Source organism: Lepeophtheirus salmonis, chromosome 4 (assembly GCF_016086655.4).
Source record: "Lepeophtheirus salmonis chromosome 4, UVic_Lsal_1.4, whole genome shotgun sequence".
Lineage (NCBI taxonomy): Eukaryota > Metazoa > Arthropoda > Copepoda > Siphonostomatoida > Caligidae > Lepeophtheirus > Lepeophtheirus salmonis.
Window position 1 is genome coordinate 597,302 of NC_052134.2, and position 21,829 is coordinate 619,130.

Genomic DNA, 21,829 nt, shown 5'->3' on the forward strand with positions numbered 1-21,829 from the left:
GACATTCTTTTATTTCCGAAGTCGAGTCAAGGCGTTTATATTAAATACGAATAAAAAAAAATATTTCTGCATTTAATTTGGAATTGTTTTTTTCATAAAATCGGGCAAATAGCTTAAGACAATATCCATATTAAAAACAATTGTGCTACTTGTCAAATAAAGGTAACAACATCCTGTACACTGGAATAAAGAAATACAAAAAGGTTAAATAGGAGTAAAAACAATAGTAAATTGGTTTCTCTTAGTATTTGGTACTGCGTATTTCATTTAGTCATGCAATGAGGTTCTAAAGTTGTTCCCTTTAATTTTATATAGGAATTTGCAGGGGAAAACTTTTCAACTATTAAAAATATATAATGGTTCAATTTTCCTAGTACCATTCTTGAGAAATTTACATTTTCAATTTTTTAAATATATTTCATTAGTTGTTTTAATATGGTAATTATCCTCTTGAACTATTCACCTTTTTTCATTCCAATATGTACTATTCAATTGTTGATCCTTTTCATAATCTTTTTGTTTAAAATAGTAATTGATTAATCATAAATCATATCTTAACTACATCAAGTAAAGTTTTGTATAAAATAGAGTAATCTCATTAATAACGTACTATAATTACCAATTGAATTATACAAATATATGTTGTTATCGAATGAATCTAGTTGTTTTGTTTTTGTATTTTGTTTGATATAATAAAATATTAAGTGTTTCACTCAGTAATTTTAAAAATGCAATTACTTTAGGTATGCGATGAATAATGAATAATCAAAAAAATTTCAATTTGATATAAATCTATTATTGAAACGTTTTTCGGTAAAAAAAAAACACCCATTCAATTAAAATAAATTTTGTACAGAAGCTTTAACGACGACTTCTTTAAAAAAGGATCATATATTGAGCAGGGACACAAAATTTGCAGTAGTATAGTTGAAGTACACAACATATGAATTTTATAGAATCAAGAAAAGACAATTAAAAATCAATTTTTCGTATATTTAAATACTATGTGTTAACCATTTTCTTTATTCAACATGTTCTGCTTAACAAAAAATAACACCCTTTGCTCTCTGGCGAAAAGATTGGCAGCTCTCGACAATGACTGCTGTACCCATGGTGTGCCAAACTCACAGTTTGGAGAGAATACACATTTGAATGAGAGCTGCAATAAGTATTTTTCTCAAGGCATGCCCAACAACAAAGTACAGAGGGTTAAGGTCAAGGCTCTAGGAGGGTCACACGGTGGAAGAACAAAACTTGCAGAAGTTTTGGTTCTTCTTGGTTGGATGGCTACTTCCGCTACTTTATGGACTTTTTGATTCTGTATTCAGTCTGGATGGAGAGGCTAAAGGTATCTTCTTGGGACTGACATCAGTGTTCAGGAAAGATTACGTGCATTGCCTGTTTTGTTGCTGCTCGAACATTTTTAAACTTAGAGACATGGGATACAAATAAAACTTCTTTAATATTGATTCAGTAGTCCTTTTGTTGCGTAATAAAACTTTGTAATTTAAAATCGTATTTCAATACTCCTGCATCTTTTGGGTTCCGCTCTGTATATAAATATAATGTTAAAAACTGTTCTGATGAAAAAACATTTTTCTGTTATCTACAATACTATTCTCAATGTATATAAATTATGTTAGATCTATGCAACATGTCCAAAAAGCTTACAAGTAATTATAAATACTACAAATATTGTTTGATACTAAGTTAAATATCAATACCACTTAAAATAAAGTACAAATATTAAATAAATAGATAGTAGACCCCGGAGCACTATTTTGTTTTACTTTTGTTTTTGCAAAGCAATTAATACAACATAGATATAAGTTGGCTCTACATATGTAATCACGAATATATAAAACTTTTTGATTTTCAAAGCAAGATAGCTCTTATTGTAGTACTAGACTTGAACAAAAAGTTTTTAGGATGAATCATCATTTAACTTTATATTACTTTTTATTACTCTGCTCGTAAAATACTTTTAAAAAGAATGAAACGATGCTTCTTTGTTTGTTACATTAAACCTATTGAAATAAACATTAAAAATAAAAGACACTACAATTGAGCTGTTAATAAAAATAACTTCTTTCAGTTTTATCTGATCACATCTGGAACATTAGTTTTTGATATAAAAAAGATAATCTTCTTTCGAAAATAAGGTCACAAATATTAAAAGTATTTAAAAAACCTATATTTCTTATTAAAAAATAGAAAGGTTTCTTAATTAGTTGTTTAATAAAATTCTTTATTCAAACTCCTTGTTCATTTTTAAATAACCCTTAATAATTAAAATGCAATTTTCTTGAAAATTCCTCCTTTCAAAATATTACACTTGAATTCTTGTTTGATGCAGTTTAATGCAAAAATAAATAAAAATATATTGCTGTGTTCTATAGCCTAACATCTTGAACTATTTCGGATAAAAAAAACGGAAAATGTTAAAAATTGCACCTTGTTTAATTTAATGGGTATTTAACAAATTGAAATATATATACACTTAAATATTCAAACGAAATGCATATAATTTTTTTTATTTAAAGTGTTTTTTATAATAATATAATTAATTCTAAAATTATGGTGTGCACCGTTTAGATGAAATCATCAGAAATTATTTATAATGGTATAAAACACCAGTTTCTGTGTTACTTTTTATTATATGTAAGCTTTAGCATTTATTATATCTTTAGTTTTTTTTGCATATAAATTGCTAAATTTCATATCTTTAGAATCATTTAAAACTATTTCTATACTTTTTTTTATTTCTTCAAAATGAAATAATTATTGATACATTTAATACTTTATACGTTTAGAAATATTCTTAAACTTAGGTTAAGATTACATTATACCATAATAACATAATTTTATCCCCTTTTATTTCATACAAGAAATTTAACGTAATGAAAAATAAAAGGAGTCAATATACTAAATATATATTACATCAAAAAATTAAATTTTTGAGACCAGCAACGATGCTAAGACAATCGTAAAAGTACAAAATATGCCAAAGAACCATCTATGACGTCTGAATGCGACTGAAGGTGGGTAAAAGGCTTACATGTTATTTTTGTAGTAGACACAAATAAAAAAAGCGGACTGGCACTTCCTGGCTGGACTTAAAAGATCTATCAAAGCAAATCCTGTCATTTCAGTGACTGATAATGCTCAAATGAGGTCTATCAGTAGAAGACGGAAGTTAGGGCCATCATGGACTACCTTGGCTTGAATTCCTACATCATGGGAAGACATCAAAAATTTTATCACGAAGATGAAGGACATCAGGTTGCAAATGATCAAGAAACTAAATCAAGTCATATAAAGCTATTCAATTTTTAGTCAAAATTCCCCTTCGACGCTGCTTACAACCCTGCAATGATCGCTTACTGGCACGGCACAGAACAGAGATAATGTGTCCCCTGTGTTGAAGACCAAGTTCCATTCCAGGATAACAGTGTTTGGCTTGATTACAAGTGAAGGGAGTGTCATACTGGCTTATACTTTTACAACTGTCGTAAGTAAACCTACTCAGTGTCCTTGATTTTCTTAAGAATGTAGTGATACCATGGCTGGAAGCCACATACCCTCAAAATACAAGGTTCAGGTTGATCCATAATTCAGAACCTTGCCATGTTACCAAAACTGTCATACATTACTTCAACAGCCAGTTCCACATCGTTATCAAGCCTAATGAATGGCCTTTTAATAGGCTTGAACTTAAACTGTATGAATTCTTGTTATGGTCTTCTTCTCTAGCTTTTTTGAGTCACAACTTCATAGTGTGGCAAATCGAGGGTTTTAACATCGATAAATTTAAATAACATATTAGAACACCATATAATTGAAGCCAAATAAATTAATTAATATAAAATGCAGTTATAATCACAGATATAAGTTCATTTTTAAACTATGAGTTTATATTATTATTAAAGATAATTTTTATCTATTTATGACAAAAAAAAATTCCCTATTTACTTTTTCATCTTGAAAAGAATGTATGAACTCACATTACTTTTTTTAAATATTTTAAGTTGGATGAAATTTTAATGTCTGTTATCTTACACTTGTACACTAAATACCACAATCTTTTTTCAAAAGTGTATCATATTTATAATGTTATTTAAAGGTGTCATTCGGAAAAAAAAATACAATTTTAATAATTTAATAAAGACTATAGCATTAATTAATGAATTTTTTTCAAAATTTATTTAGTGTACCTTTGTAAATAAAAACAGTTTATTCGTAATAAATGCACTAACTATTTGTTCTTAGTTTATAATCTTGTTTAGTTTCATTCATTTATTCATACCAGTATATAACAATGATAAAAATAACATGATATTACTTTTAATTGTTAAAATTAATACTCATGTGTTTGAATGGATAATTAGAAATTAATTTTATAAATAATAAAGTATGATTTTTGAGATTACTAGATAATTAACTATCTTACATAGCACAAAAGGTATGTATATTTTAAATTATATTAATTTTCAAATAATGGACCAGAGGACATAATCGTAAAATTTGAGTAGTTTTCTAAACTCAATAATCTTCTTTGGGGTGCGGGCGTCACGGAGGCACACTATAATGGCTGATGGCGTTCATATTCGGAGAACATCTCCCATATTTTGTATTTTGTCCTTATATATATTTTTAAATTGAATCTGATAGGGACACTTTCGTAATAATAAATTTCAGAGTTACCAAAATACTCAAGTCTAAACTTGTTCTAGATTTAAAATTCCAACCTTTTATAGGCTCCATTAAAAATCAGTTGTCATTGGTAAAACTAAAGATATAGCCTTTTATAAATAGTACTGTTCAGATTATTTTTTTATAGATTTGATCTTAACTAATTTTTTCACCACCAATCTCGTCTGATATATGGGTTAATGCAGTGTTTTGAAACAATTACCCAATACTTTCTTCTCGAAAAAAAAGGTCATGAAGTTTTAAACTAGATTACCGGTCACGATCTAAATTGGGCCAAATTTGTTGAAATTATAAATGTCTCATACCAGCTTAATATTTTCAGACCGAAACCATAAACGAATAAGTAAGTTTTGTAAACCTATGTTACGACATTTAAATTTCTCTTCTTTTTTTTAATGCATCATTTTCAAACTAATTTTATTTTAGCTTTTTTATACTTTATCCACTCAATTTTTTTTTTCGTATATTAGCAAATATATTTTAAACCTGTGGTCATTACAATTGAATGAACATTGCAAAATAGAATAAATAATACTTTTAACAAGTTTTTAACAAATACTGAAGAAGCAAATCAATAAAAATAAAAAACTTGATTCCTAAGTTTTGATGGAATTCTTAAAACTTAATTAAATAAATTAAAATGAAAGTTTTACATTTTAATCAAAAATAAATAAATACATTTATATTTATTTTGGTTTTATTAAATAGTGAATATCAATAAATATATGACAACATATACCGACATACTTATTACTTATTATTATTTCTAATATAAATGTTAAATTAACTGTAAAATTATCTATTTCTTAATTTTTGCAATTGTTATTAACAATCAACCATGGAACTCTAAGATCCTGGAAAATTTCCTCTTCCCACATGATTAAAAAAAATTATGTATACGATAGTAAATATGACTAAAATACAGGGTGTACAAGATATAGATGCCACAAAAAAAGTTATTCAACGTAATCTTATCTCCAAATCAGTTATCAAATTGAAATTATAAAACTAGATTAAAAAAGCCAGATGGATTCTATTTTATTTTATTCAATATAATCCCCTTCAGTATCAATTCTAGTATTTATATAAGGCTGAAAGTACGAGTAGGCCTTCGCCACTTGGTCCCTTGGCTAATCAAGGAATTCCTTTTTGATCCAACTAATAAGTCGTTTTTGGCTTTACAGGGGTTCGGTTTGTTCATAATGTTTCTTTTTATTAAAAAAAACTTAGGTTATACGAAATTAGAGCATGAATAAGAAATATTAAAAGGTCTATATTCCCATCTGTTTGAAAATTACAATTATCATCTCACAGCAAAAAAAAAAAAAAAATGTTTCTTCAAATTACAGTTTTTGGAACCCCTTTTAATAAAGAGATTGTAAATTGTAATATTATGACAATAAGTATATTTTTGTTTGTAAAAGTAGATTTTTTTAATCGTCGTATTTTTTTTCTAGAAACCTACACATAAAGTTGGATCGACTCATCAGGACTGCAGGTATGTTATTCAAGTATCTTATTAAAATTTATGGACATTTATTAATCCAGTTATCTGACAATAATCATTAATAATATTAAAAATAGTTATTTAAATCTCAATACTTGCTCTGTAATAAGAATTTTGTACCTAAAATAGATTTCTAAATTTTACTATTGGATATTTTATAAAATAAAAGTGAAAAAACGAAAACATGACATCTCCAAAAGAAATTATCTTGAACAACAAAGACTTGAATAAAATTTAGTATACATGTTAGTTTTTTTTAAATCAAACGATTTTCCCCCAAAAATATTGAGTTCTTAATTTTCGCAATTTGAGCAAAAAATAGAACGTACATAAAATTTCAAATAATCACATCCTCTCACCCTGTAGTTCAGAATCAAAAAATTATTTCTTAAAATTTATTTTGACACCTTATGTTATGATCTTTGACCTTTAATTAGATGTTGTGGATCTAATGTTATCTTTGTAAAATTGAATTTCTTTTTTAGCTCTAAATAATATTCACATTATTTGTAAATTTGGAAGTAATATTTTTGTTGTTTAATATATTTTAATTTACACAAGTAATTAATTACAGTATATTAAATAACTATTATATTCCAAGTTGTTTATTTTTATAATAAATATAGTGATGTATTTATATATCTTATAAACTAATGCATTCTTAATTTATATCAAAATATATCCTAAATAAAAAAATTATAGATTTACATTTAGGTATACCACTATGAAGGAGCATTTTAGCCAGTAAACTGAAACCCACTTGTATTTTTGTTATTTAAGCCTTGAAGTATGAAAATGACCATTAAAATATTTAATTGGAATAGGTTTTATTTTTAGAATATATTTCTTTAAATTGGATTTAAAGAGATTAATTTTAGTTCATAGACATATTTCGAATTAAAATAACAATACTTATCACAGATAATAAACACATTGCAGTATTCCAAAAAAAAAATTATAATTAAGGTGTATTGAAGAAAGCTTTTACAAAATGTGACTTATCATAGAAAATCATCCTAAAATTAGGATGTTATTGTGAACCCAATATTTTTTCTATATTTCAAAAATGCCTTTTTTATTTTAGAGATAACTAAGGAACAAAACTTTATATTGAAACTTAAAAAGATTTTCTGTTTTGAATATATTTAATTGATTTTTTTATTAAATCTTTATTTCTCTTATATAACATTTAAAACATCATATAGTAAGTTTGCGTGAAAAAATGTCCTGAAATTAAGTTTAGTTAATTTGATTATTTGACTAACGGTATTATGTAATGAATATTTACAAGGCAAGGATAATAACCCCCTAATTTAAATATGTTTCATACTTAATGTATTTGATTTTAATTTATTACGGATTAGTAATCTAATTGACTTTTTTACATTTAATTTAAAAACTGTTGATGTAACTTCTTAAAATTTTTCTATTTTTCAACACATTTTGTCGGAACTGTTTTGGAAATAAAGAAGTAAATGTATATTTTTATTTGACTTCAAAATATGTCTCTGAATTGATACTATACTCTTAAAAAATGCTGAAAAAAGACACACCTATTGTGATTGAAGGTTTTAATTTGCTTTAGTGATTAAATAGCACAAAAAAGCGTGGGTTTTAATTGGTGGCATTTCAAAAACCAAATTTTTTTGCTTAAAGTACTATATATGTCATTTTAGTTTTCCCTTTAGAAATAAAAAAATAGTGTATTAGGTTTATTATTAAAATGTGAGGCATTATTCAAAGATTAAAAATAAGTCAATGCTATAAATGTAGTCATTTTATACAGTATATTTTTTATTTAAATGCTGAGTAAAAAATAATTTTCATAGAACTAATATATATGTATATTATATATAGAGACATATCAAGATAAGAACTTTATTTTGAACCCCTATTGAAGAAATATATGTATATCATTGACCACAATAATCGATAGATTATCTTTATTTTTCTTTTTTACAAAAAGATACTGAACACAAAAATGATAATACCAATAGATATATTTATATATATATCAATGTATAGTATTTATTATAAAAAAAGATCTATGGCAAAATGTACAAAAAGTCATCTGATAGATAAAAGGATATCTCTAGATGCTTGCATGAAATTGAAGGGAAGGGCATAGAGAGAGAGAGAAGAAAGGGAAAATGGTTTTTTGAATCATTCATTCTTCTTTTTACTTTTCTATATCAAAATATTTTGTTATAAATCAAAGTCTTAATAAATAGATACATCATATTTAGTATATTAAACAAATAATAATGGATATTTTGATACCACAGCTTTTAGCTCTGATTCTTATTTATTCAATAATTGACATAGGAGCATTTGAAAAAGAAGTTTGCTAATGATTTAAATTATTTGTATTAAAAAAATATGGTTAATAGCTAATTTTCAAAAAAATTTGTATATATAAGACCTAATTATTTTTAAAACCCTTTACTCTTATTTACAATATTTCAAGGTTCAACTTTGTAAATCTTGATTTTAAGGTATTTTTTAGTCTTAAACACTTACATTTTTTACTCAAAGCGATACAGTTATTGAAATACTTTAAGTTCTGATTCATTTTTGGTAATTAAATCACAATGTTAAAAATATTAACCTTATTTATTCACAGAAATCGTACATGTAGTTTGAATAGATAGCTTGATGGTAAGTAAAATGAACTCTGTCAGCTCCTCATGGTTGAATAGACTATAGAGGACTGTGCATTTCTTTTTAGGCATAATTAGTATTAATCATCTTATACATACAACTGATATTCTGGACAAGTTTCCGCAATTCTTAAGATAATATTATTAATTTTTACTGAAAAAACATTATTTTCATAAAAATTGACTATAAGTTGTTTTAAAATACGCATCAACCACCTTGTGCTACTGACAACTATCTTTTTGCTAAGGAAGTTTGTAATGACTGTCTTTTTTTTCCCTTCAACTATGTCTATTTTTATTCACAAATATACACGCATACTAAAAAAATTAAAATACGCACACATTTGTAAAAGAAATAGAAGTAAAATTGTGTTTAGAATAAACATTATATCATAAAATTAATTTTCTCTATAGACCACTAAAATCTTACAAATATAAAAAATTAACACCTCAAACGCAATCTGACGACATATTACCTAATCTAAATAATTATAAAATAACAGTTAAAAGGGTTCACTGTGAGAAAAAGTATTAAGAAAAAAAAAAATCCGAAACTTCATAGCCTGGAATGTTCATACAACGTCTGTTGTAAATATTGATGCTCTTAAAGTCTTTTCATATCTTATTGAAGATGACGGGTAATATTTTATAAGGTCCAAAGCATAATTCCAGGAAGTACCATGAAGTTGGGGAATCTTCTAAGGGAAAGTAGCATATCTAGCAATAACATAAATTAAAAAAGCTCTCAGATCCATCACATCGATCACTTTATTATCTTTAATACCTTGAGCTATGAAAGCTTTATACTTTAAAAAAACAGTACTGATAGCTTTTTCTTCTTCCGATCGACGCGACTGGTGAGTAAAAATGCTAACAGAAAATTAGCATTTGCAAAATCTAGAGTGTACTTATTGTTAAGTAAAATGAAATCCTGAACAAAAGTCAACACAGGACAGTCAAAAAAGGTGTAAATAACATTATATATATTCGACAACAGTGTTCCAACGTTACTAAATATTTGATTATGCCAGTAGATATCTTAAGCTTGGACATACACTTTTTCCCATCACTAAAACACCCCATAATTATTTTTATCCCACGAACGAGAAAGGTCCACAGCTTTACAATACCTTCTCGAAGCTTGTATTGTATCCAATGATTTAGTCATTATAAAGTCAAATTTTAGACACCACTGCACCATAGGATGGTGTAAGTTCCACATTCTACGCAGGTGGAAAAGAAATATTACAGTATTGAGGACATAGTTAAAATCTATTTAGTCATGGAGTATTAGAAAGTTATCCCGAATTGCAATATTTTCCTGCTCAACTGGATCACAAAAATTCTTAAAAAAAGATTTTTGTTATAGTGTTGCCGAATAATATCTACAGTATTATTATAGTCAAAAGAAGGTATTTTAGTCCATATTATCCTATGATCAGCTGCCCAAACACTTGAGAAATTCCTAATTAGATCATTTGATAGATTTAAAATGAATAACAACAATTTATAAAGAGGAGACCCAGTAATGTTATTCCTCCATTCTAAATGGGAATCAGCCACAATTTTAGTAAAAATCACGATGTAAATTTCCGGCAGAATATTAGACAAAAGAACCAGTCCTCCTCCTGATTGGTTGTGAAATTTCTTTATGTCATTTATGTAGCTATGATCAAGCAACAACTTCATAGATGTTTTCTCTTCCCTTAACACTTTTTCAGATATAGAAGGACCATAATCGGTAGCTCCATACAATACTTGTGCAATTAATTGAGTATGATATAAATCGTTTATTTTACAAAAGTTGTAGTTTTGCCATGTTTGACACCAATTTTGAGAAAGGGAGTTTAACCTTTGCCATCAACCATCAACTTTATCAGAAGGTAAAAAAATTATAAAATTATGAGACACTGTGTCAAACGCATTGCCAATATCAATTGTATCCATGTTCTAATTTTTTTTTGTCTCATTCGCCGACTGAATATTTAAATAAATAAAAGAAATATGTATATTTTTAAGGAACCCTTTCTACTCTGATACCAACTTTTTATTTAAAATCGGCTCAATTTGTTTTCCCACCACTTCAGCTAAATTTCATAAGTTTCATTTATAATTGTTAAAAATTTACAATGATGAATGTTTCTTCCAACTTCATATTTCGTAATAAAATATATCCTACCCCGAGTCAGTCAGTCTACCTGCTCTTTTCATTTGAGTACCAAAACTCAGAAGACATGGAATAGTATCAAAAACACATAAAGTTAAAATTGTTCCTGTTATACTATCTGCACCAATTACTTGGTTATTTTTAAAATATTCTCAGTAATAATTTTATTATTTCTTTTTTCCGTGTCACCTTTCCTTGATGAAAGAGCTTTAAATGTCCTATAATATCAATTTTCTTCAGCATTTCCTATAAAGGAAATTTCTAAAATACCAAACACGTTTTAACTGTCAACAACAAAGTTGCAAATAAATAAAGACCCATTATTAATTATTTCTTCAATATCACCCTGTAATTTATCTTCTTTCTTCTCCCTCAAATTTATGAATCATAAAGTTATGTCCCTAACTACTTTTATTAATGTGTTATAAAGTATTTTGTAGGACAGAGATGGGTCGTAAGATATCCTGAGTCTACTTTTTAGTTGTGGTGTATAATCTTCTACATCCATGATTCACTAAAGGATCCCAAAACTTCCCTTTATAGAAGTTGTGAAGAATTCTAAATTAATCAATTTATGAACGGAGGAAGGTTCAAATACATTTGAAGCTATCTTGGTTAAAGAGAGAAAACGACTAGAGACAGAAACAGTACAGCTTACCACGTCTTCATGAATAGGAATACCTTTCCTCATTCGATATACACATCACATCATTCAGTTTTAGCTCATGAATTAATTTAATTAATACCAAGGTATTCAGATGTGTGAAATGTTTTTTTTTATAAATATCGACATTAAGATCACAAATCAAAATTAAAGGGAGGTAGTCATTTGTTTGGGTAATTTATAATTGAGTGAAAAAAGGAGATTGCTTTCTTATGCGTTGATAATGATAAAATCTGGGACATTAGATGTTATGGTTATCTTGTACCACTCACTTTAATGGAAAAATGCTTTAAACATACCGAATTACAAATTGAATTACTCTCTTCATCGTATCATGTGTGGATCATCGTTTTCCCTAATTTATGACGTTCTTGAGGGATAACCTAAGAAGAGATGTCCGTAGAATTTAGAAACGTATATTTTTTATATGTTTCTGGTGAAGAATCCTGGTCCCCCCTTCCACGTTAATGCCTTAACAAAGTTCTTTATAGTGCCTAGTTAGATAAGGAGGAGAAAAAACAATTATTCTATTGAACCCGAGGAATGGAAAAAACGTTTTTGGATCCAGTTTTTATTCTTTGTCTAGGTAACCACTTTTATCTGACATAATGACTTTTGAAATTGATAAACGAATTCAAATAGGTGAGCTTTTGGTGGTAGACGAAACAGCAACATAGATATAATGGGAATTGAAAGTATTAAGACAGAACAAATTGTTTACAATATTACCGGGCCGCACAAAATTATTTACCGGTGATGTAAATATAACTTTTAAGAGGTTTTGTGGCAACCAATCTGATTGTTTCGTATTTTTACGGCTAAAAAAAGCAAAAATCCTTCCTGTGAGAGCGTAACAACTTCCACACATGAGACCATGTCCAATCAGGAAACAAAGAAGATCGAAATTGCAGCCTTCCTCCGAGCGGGAGTGCCTCATAACAACATTAAGGAACAGGTTGGGGCCTCGTTGAAGACAATTTACAACGTTTCCAAGCGGTTAGAGGCTAGTGGTGATCTCATGCATTCCCTTGGGGCTGGCAGGAAGCCCACTGTCTCAACAAGGCAAGTAAAGGCAGTGTTCAAGAGGACTCCCGACAGGTCCTTTGCCGACATGGCCAGAGAGATGGGAACGTCAACATCAACTGTTTCAAGGGCATAAAAAAGGGCTGGAGGAAAGTCCCAGAGGCGTACTGAACGCCCTCTGCTAACTGAACGTCAGCGAGAAGTCAGACTTGAGCGTGCCAAGAAAATCTTGAATTATATCAAGAGCTAATCTGGACGCATCATCATTTTTTCAGATGAGAAAACTTTTACGGTCGATCCTGTTTTTCAAGTCATTCAAATGTCATTATTGTCCGCGATATGTTCGGAACAAAAATCGGTAAATAATTCTGCACGGCCCGGTATGAAGAGGGATGCAATCATAAGGAACTGAGTGTGGTAGGATGGCAAGAAATTCGGATAATCTGAAGATTTACTAATTCGATTCCCATAAGTTATGGATTTAATTCCCGCTTGTGAACGGACATTGAAATTTTAACCTAAAAATAGAAACCCTGAACGGGAAACTATACATGTCTGATCCCTAAAAAGATAGATTGAAGAGAACCCTTACAAACCTGATTTAATTTAACTGAATAGATCAACTTTTGGACACAGATTTCAATCTATGGGATAGAACAAACAGTCTGAATGCAACATTGTATATTTTTCCACACATCTAAGAAGAATTAAATCTTCCTTACAGTAAACACTGATTCATAGGAACAAGAGATGTTGACTACATAAAGTCCTAACGCCTATTCATTGTAATCTACCATAGAATGGATATATTGTACGACACCCTTCATATCAATAAATTTAAAAACTATATAAACAATTGCTGGGATTATATCTGTTCTTTTTAAATATTTAAGAAATGTTCAACTTTAAGGTAGGTCTAGGAAGTACTAGTTGAACAAAATAGGAGTACAAAAATAAAACCATATGGATATTCTATGTAAGTTTTATTTTGTTTAATTAAAATGTTACAGTACAAAAAAATGTCTTCATTGTCAAGTGTAAAAAAACGTTATTCCAATTCTGTATACTATTGTTCTTATTCAATCAGGTTACATACTCTTTGTTCATTTTTCTTGATAATTAAAAGATAAATAATTTGTAAATTTTTGGAAGTAAATATGAACTTATATAACTAAATATCTTACAACGTTTAGTAAATTTTCAAATATCCTTTCTTTTAACAAGTTAAATATAGGTTTTGTATCAATTCCCGTACTCTTGTTGATGTCCAGAAAAAAATAACAATACAATATTTTTAAATAAATAAATTATTAATTATTTATTTTGCAAAATATTTCATTGTAAATTTGTATAAAGAGTATAATTTATTATATTTCTACTCTGTTTCTAAGGGTTAACCCTTACTAGGAGGAGGCATTCAAACAAAATTTAGCTTTAAGAGCATATTTTAAGCACTTTCGAAAGAATGACTATTAATTTCCGGCAAAAATCAATTTAGAAATATAGAATGTCGTCAAAAAAGGGATTTTCAAATGGCTATGGAGGTAAAAGAGGTTTGGAGGACGATTTTTGAAGCTACAGAGTTCAAATAGTAATTATTTATTAAACTCATGGTAAAGTTGAGGATTGACGTCGGAGTATTCCTGCCAATGAACTTATTTACGTGATATATGTATAAGTACGCGTTATACTTATTTTGAAATAAATATAGACAAAAAGGGATTTTGAGTCTTAGTTTTTCATTGAAATACTATACTATATTAAAATCTACAGTCTGCTGCAATGAAATGTAATTATATTATAAATCAAACATTAAATGAAGAAAAGAAGATGATTAATTAATTTTTTCTTACATTATCTGGTTTAGTCAAAGTTAAATATTCATTTCCATAGTTGAAATTGCCAACTATTACATCAACTATGTTTTTAACTTGTTAGTTTAAGAAACAAACCAAATGTTCTTTTGAAAATGTCTTTGGTATCAATTGAAGTTTAAGGCTAAATAATTGTTCTACCCCTTGAATTTTTTTCTTTGTGGAACGTGTTTTAAAGGCAACTACAAAAATAAATATTACCAGTATAAGTACAAAACACTAAACTCGACGTCTTTAGTGAGGATGTGGGTCATATGTGTGCTCTTAGGTATATTTTCATTCTATTAGTTTAAGTCATAGATAAAACATACTCTAAATCAGTGACTATTTACCCTTTTACCTCAATCATTCAAATTAAGAATTTTAATAAAATCAATTTTTGAATAACTTTTCTCTTAAACAAAGTATTTAATGTTATAATCAGCATATTAAAAAATTTTTAAATCCAAATTACTCCCAGATAAGAACCACTACTATAAATCAATAACATATATTATTAATTATTTTCCTATTAATTTTTGCACCAAATAGAATTAAATTGAAAGTGATTAATTATATAAATGAATAAATGACTAATATCATAAGTTCATTTCTTTTGCATAAATGGGTATATATTTTTGGGGCTATTGAGGAGTTTATATTAAAGTATATAAAAAATGTCAATTTATGAATTAATAAGATTGTAAATTCATCTGCTCTGTCTTACTCATTACATTATTGTTATATGTGTGGAGATAACATCAAATCAAGCGGGTATTTTCTTGATGAAACAGAGAAAAACGCAAAATAAGTTTTTTACTTCAATGAAAAACTGAAGAGGATTTTTTAAAGAGTCAAATATAATATTAAACCACTGAATACCTGTCTAAAAAGTTATTACTCTGATTAATATTTGTTTAAATTTTTACATAAACATATTACATACAGTTTGATCGTCCGGTATTTGAACTTTAAATCGAATTTTGATATGATCAATATAATCAATTTCAGTTGGTGAGGCATGCTCTTAACCAACTAATCCCTGTATTCTTTTCATTATTCTTACAACTCAATGAAAATATAATGCATAAACACTCTTCTTTTAACAATAATTTTGACGTCTCAGTATCTTTTATGATAGGTGTTACCATATATTCGATTTTTATCAGGTTCAGTATACCTTAAAAATCTCAGCTTCTAAGGACTTTATCACTTTTTTGTATTGTTATAAATTATAGTACTCATATCAACGGATACGTTTATTATACTGTTGCAATATTGAGAAAAAGTATCCAAAGTTGATTCTATGTTATCGCCATACATATGTATATATAGTATATTATTTAGTAGAAGAGTTACGTTGTCACTGAGTCTTCGTTTATACAAAATTTGGACCATGATTTGGATTTATAACAAGTTTTATTGGATTATTCACACCTATAGTTCTTTCACAAGACTATAGTCATGCACCAGATGACCAACTTATAATTAAGGGGTTAAGTTTATTTTTCTAAAGCAATACTTAAATTAATCATATTTGTTTCGATACCGTGTGACAGTATCATCCCTTTTTGTGAACAAGTCCAAAAAGTAGTAAAGTAGACTTACTTAAAAAATGCAATGGGAAATTGAAGTCATCTTTCATACTACTAATAAAGTATCTCACCAACGATACTCATATTGAACTCTCTGATCAAAGAAACTTACAGGATGGAACCAAAACTTACTGATTAATTTACGGTAAAGTATCCAAGAATCTTTGGCGAAAGTAAACTTATTTGTTTGTTTGTTTAATTTTTTATGTATTTTATTTTTTTATTGCTTTAAATATCAAATTACTCAACATATGTTTATTTTAACCCCTTCATACCTAAATCTTTAAATAAAAAACTTTTAGAATCAATAAAGATATAAAGTAAAGTAAATGATTATCCTCGTAATACCAATCATAAGCTATAGCAGGATGTCATTTCTTATACAGGTTGCCCTTCCCTCATAAGTACTTTCCTAAAAAATGAAATAAATAAATCTATACAAAAAATATTTCTATTAATACTTTTTTTTTAATTGTAGTCCTACATCATATACTTATTTTTCTTACATCTCTCAACCTTTCCTTTTAAACAAAAAGTATGTAATTCGAAGAGTATATTATTTTTGACTACTTTGGTTAATGTCTCCAATTGATGTACTATTAACGGGATATATATATATTTATTATTAGGGAATTTTTTACTATTAACAAAAAATAACTTAATGTATAAAAATCCATGATCTAAAGACCAATCTGAAAAAACTTGAAAAAAATAAAACCTGACAATAAATACATTCATAAAATGTTTTATTTTTTGTAAAGAATATTATTGTAAAGATTAATTCTTCGAGGAATAATGGTTTGTCACGTAGTACGATGTGAACAATACAGTTTTATGGCCTTCATTAATAAAATACTTTGCTAATATGTTTTTGAGATAAAAAATAATGTATTTTTCAAACTAAAAGGTTTATGTTGCCACCTGTACTTACATGTTTACATAAAAAGATTACTAATACCACAATGTGATATTCATAACATATTTAAACATTTCTTACAATTATATCAACTGTTAATACATTTTCAGCAAGTAATCTTTTTGGTTGCAAAACCTTCTTATATTGAAATGAAGAATGGTAAGAGTTCAATACTACTGTAATATTGACCTCAGCTGTTCAGAAACGAAATAAAAATGTTTTGTGCATCCAGGGATTAAAGTATAACTGACTAAAACATATATATATAAGACATTATAATTTTTTTTTAAATACATTAAAATGTTCAAAATAACTCCCAAAAAAGTTATGAGTTATTTTGGGCATTAGTATACATTGATATGATACAATTATACAGTACATTGGCTATGTACATATTCAAAGACACAATATGCATGTATCTTTGAATATACATTTACATGATCCTTTTCTTGTTTATTTACATATGCACATAATATATATGTAGATTCGAAATATTAGAAGTGAGGCAGAAAAAAACATCTGTTATGGAAGAGAAACCATTGAAATACCAATACATTTGTATATATTGATATTGAAATTTATTTACATATGATAATGATATATACCAGTGTACCAATGACTTTTTGTGTTGTTTTTGAATAGATTTTAATATTTAAATATATATATATATATTTTTGCTTACGTACATATGTTTAACATAGCATTAATAAACTATAATATTTTGGACTGTATTGGATTTTTAAAAATAAAATAATAAGTTGTCATCTTATTGGACTAAAAGTACATCGTGTGCAGACTCTGGGCAAAAAAGTTGTTCATTGTTTCTAAAAATGATGACTTGCTTCCCTTTGAACATTTTGGCAAAAATATATAATTCCACAACAAAATTTTAATAAATTGATTAATTTAAGCAAGTTTTCCAATTTCCAAACCAACTTATGACAAATAATAGTTGAAGGAAGAATTGAAATCTCGGCCAAATATTTTTTAACACTTAATCGACCGAGAAAAGGGTCCACTAGCATTTGCAAGCGGGTAAGTGTTTAGAGAATAATAAGGTTTTATTTTCATTTCAGCATATTTGAGAAACAGTTTATGTAAAATATTACCTGAGTCAATAATGCATCTAGGGAAGAATTAATATATACAATTATAATTCCATTAATTAGTCCGCATTCCATATGTTCTGCTTTAAATTTCAACATCCTGTTATGAAATTCAATATTTAATTTCAGTTTGAAGCACGGAGAGTCTTGAATATTCCTTATTTATAGAGCCCAGTATATCCACAGAAATGTTTTTCAGACTATTAAGGTATTACTGTACCCAAATTTAAATAAGTAAATATTAGTTGAAAAATAATTTTGCATTATACATTGAATAGCTTTCTATATGTTCTTTCTCTAAGATATAACATCCCTCATAAAAAAACTTATACTTAGATTTCTCGAGAGTTCTCTTGTCGAATATATTTTGAAAAATAGTAGCTGAGGGAATGAAAGTTAGTTTTAGATTTTTTCGGAATAACTAAAAAAATATTTAAATTATTTTTATTGGTATGTTATATTTTTTTAATATTTGTATTTAGTCAACTTTAAAGTCCGAACTTTGCACACATCTTCTTATTATTATTGATATTACCATTATAGTACGATTATAATATATATACACTACCATCAATAGTTGACAAAGAAGTGTGACTTATTTCTCCCTCATTCTCTATGACTTAACCATACATACATTTGCAATAGATATAAGATATATCCTATGTTTCCAAAATCAAATAGGGATGTTTATATTACAAAACAATAAATGGAAATAATTTTTTCTCTGGGATTTATCGTTGATGTAATACCTTCAAAACATCAGGTAAAATGATATCCGGAAAAATACAACCTACAAAGTTTTTTTATCTTAATTAAAGCCTTAGCTTTTAGAACATCACTAATCTATTTAAATTGAACACATATCCAACTCTAAATTCTATTTGTAAGTGTAAGAATATCATGTGTTAATCTTATTCCGAAAAACAAGATTATATTTGTTTCCGAAACACAATATTTATTTATTATTAAAAAAATTACTTGTCAGAAAAAGAAAACAAAATGTGGAAATAAAAAACATTTCAATACATGACAATATGTGATACACAATATTTTGTCTAACTGAATTTATTTAACAAAAAAAATTATTTTTTTTCTTTATACATGATTAATTTTATGATCATAGATATATGGGCTCATTTTTTGCTTACATTATAATACCATAAAACACGCATTATTAATAATTATTATGTTTTTGTTTATATGTATATTTCATGCACGGATTTTTTTTCGTATGTCTTTACATAAATACACACAATGTATGAACTGGAACATGAAATATAAAATTTAATTAAGTTAATGCTTATGAGCTTCAAACAAAATACTGATAAATGAATATGCATGCCAACATAAAGTGGATTAGATTTTTCAATAACTCTAAAAAAAAATTTCATTGAAATTCGTGAAGTCTCACAAATAAAATGATAAATACTTATACGTTTGTTTATTTAATATTTTTGCATAAATGGATTATTGTATGTTAATACGTGATTGAAAATAATACATATTATAAAATATATTTTTGATTTATGTACATTATATAATTTATGCATGACTAAATGTTTGAACAAACACGCAACCTCCATACTATTACACTGCAGTACTTATACAAACTATAAATTATTTTTTCATTTAATTATAGACAAGGATTAACGAATATTTATCGTTTAAAAATAATTTATCATTACTTGTACCCCAAAAGTCACATTTTTGAGTGATTGAAGATGGAAATGGATAATTTATTATTTAGACATTCACGATTGCTCCAAAGACAATTCGTTATAATAATCAAGTTATGACTCAGTTTGGTGTATGAAAACACTGATTTGTATATATGTAGTGTGAACAAATTGCAAATTGTATTATTTGCAAATTTTTTGTCTTCAAATGCATTATTTAGTTACAGTATTTTTTGTTCTAATAACCATATAATAATTAATGGTATCTTTTAATTTTGATGTCTTTAAATTACATGGCTATTATTTATTTATGAAAATTGTACCTGTGATGAATTTGAACATTATAATATACCACATAATAATTATATTATATAATTAGTATTTCCATTCCCAAAGATAACACAATTAATAAATATATTTATAATGCATGGAATATTGAATAATTGCATGACATAATTCTTATTTACCTTTGTTGAAGAAGAGTTTACATAGTTTTTAATATGTCAGTTATTTAAAATCCATGAATATTTTGACTTGTATTAGACAAGAGTGTCTCCTGATAAACTTATTATTATCTCTAGAAAAGTTAAAAAATTTATAACCCACAATATTTCAGGGTATAGTGATGTTTTGTCCTATACTTAAAAACTAAGGAAACCATTCCTGTTTTTATGTCCTTATACAATCTATTATTCATATATGTAAAGACTAGCAAACATAAGTATCTCCATTTTACTAAAAATATGCACTCTTTTGCCATGCAAAATGCTTTTCAAAATTAGTTTGAATTATATTTTATTGATCAAAGACGAATAAATACTCGCTATACCCGACAAATCCATACATTTTTATCATTTATAAAAAGATTCATTAACGTGAGGATTCAACAGCTATTCTAGCTCGTGGTTTGTAAAAACCAGTCGGGCTTGTGCAGGGTGGCCTGTATCTAACCTGTTTGTCTCCGTAATACCTAATATAACCCAATGGAGTGTTTAAACACCTTAGTGTTCAAACTATTTTTAGCATTAAATATCACAATGAATATGTTTGTTTTTTGCAAACGACGCTCATGATGATTTACTTAATATTGTAGTTTATGCTTCTTTAGATATAAAGTATTTTTAACATTGATATTTGTAGCTTAATTCATGGCATTTAATTATAAAATAAAAGTGTGAAGGAAATTTGCTTTACTAAGAAAGACACATCTAATGTGAATTGTACTACAGATTGTGATTAGGAAATTGCAGCTGATGTCGTTGCGTCGACTTCTTTAGTAAGTAAAATTAATCAGTTTTGGGAAAACGTACACCCATACGACGTCCAATACTTCCTTATAAAATTAAAATAAACATGCTCACACCTGCAAACCTAAAAAAATATTTATAAAGCGCAACTCCTACTCATTTTATCTTTTATCGAAGTCGCTGGGATATTGCAACGACGCTTAAACAAAGTATTATAGGAATTTAAAAAAACTTGTTGACACCGCCCCAGAAGTGGTTCAAATATAGAGTTTTGTCAGATACTCTTAAAGTTGCGGGTAAATACTTTAAAGACAGCCGATCTAATTGTTGTTGAAACAACAAACAGAAACGCCCCACCATATTCTATAGGATTGTTAAATTTGAGCTCACACTTATAACAAAATTTGAAAACTTTTTGAAGAAAATATTAAATGCCAACTTTATAAACAAAACTTTTCCTTTCCTTGGAACAACGAAAAAATCGATGCAATTATAACCAAGGCGCAATATATTATCTACACATTACGAATTCTCAAAGAAAATAATTTTTCTGGAATTATGCCCATTGTGAAATTGTATTATAATGTTTTCAAAAAATTAGCTTGATTTTGAGCCATCCACTTTTGTTGTTTTAAATGTTTTATAATAATCTTGTTTTTTCTTTCTTTGTTTTTTTTTAACTCATGACTTTAACTATTTTCA

General features: G+C 27.3%; 1 protein-coding gene across 2 annotated transcripts in view; it reads left to right on the forward strand.

The window, feature by feature from the left end:
- LOC121116226 (cell adhesion molecule 3) overlaps nt 1-21,829 on the forward strand; it is a 291,744-nt gene that overhangs the window by 39,317 nt on the left and 230,598 nt on the right. The window contains exon 2 of one of the 2 annotated variants that reach the window (XM_071887512.1): nt 6,171-6,211. The gene's annotated coding sequence lies outside the window, so the exon portion shown is untranslated. Of the gene's footprint in view, nt 1-5,990; nt 6,212-21,829 lie in introns of those variants that run through there. The other variant, XM_071887511.1, reaches the window with a different exon arrangement.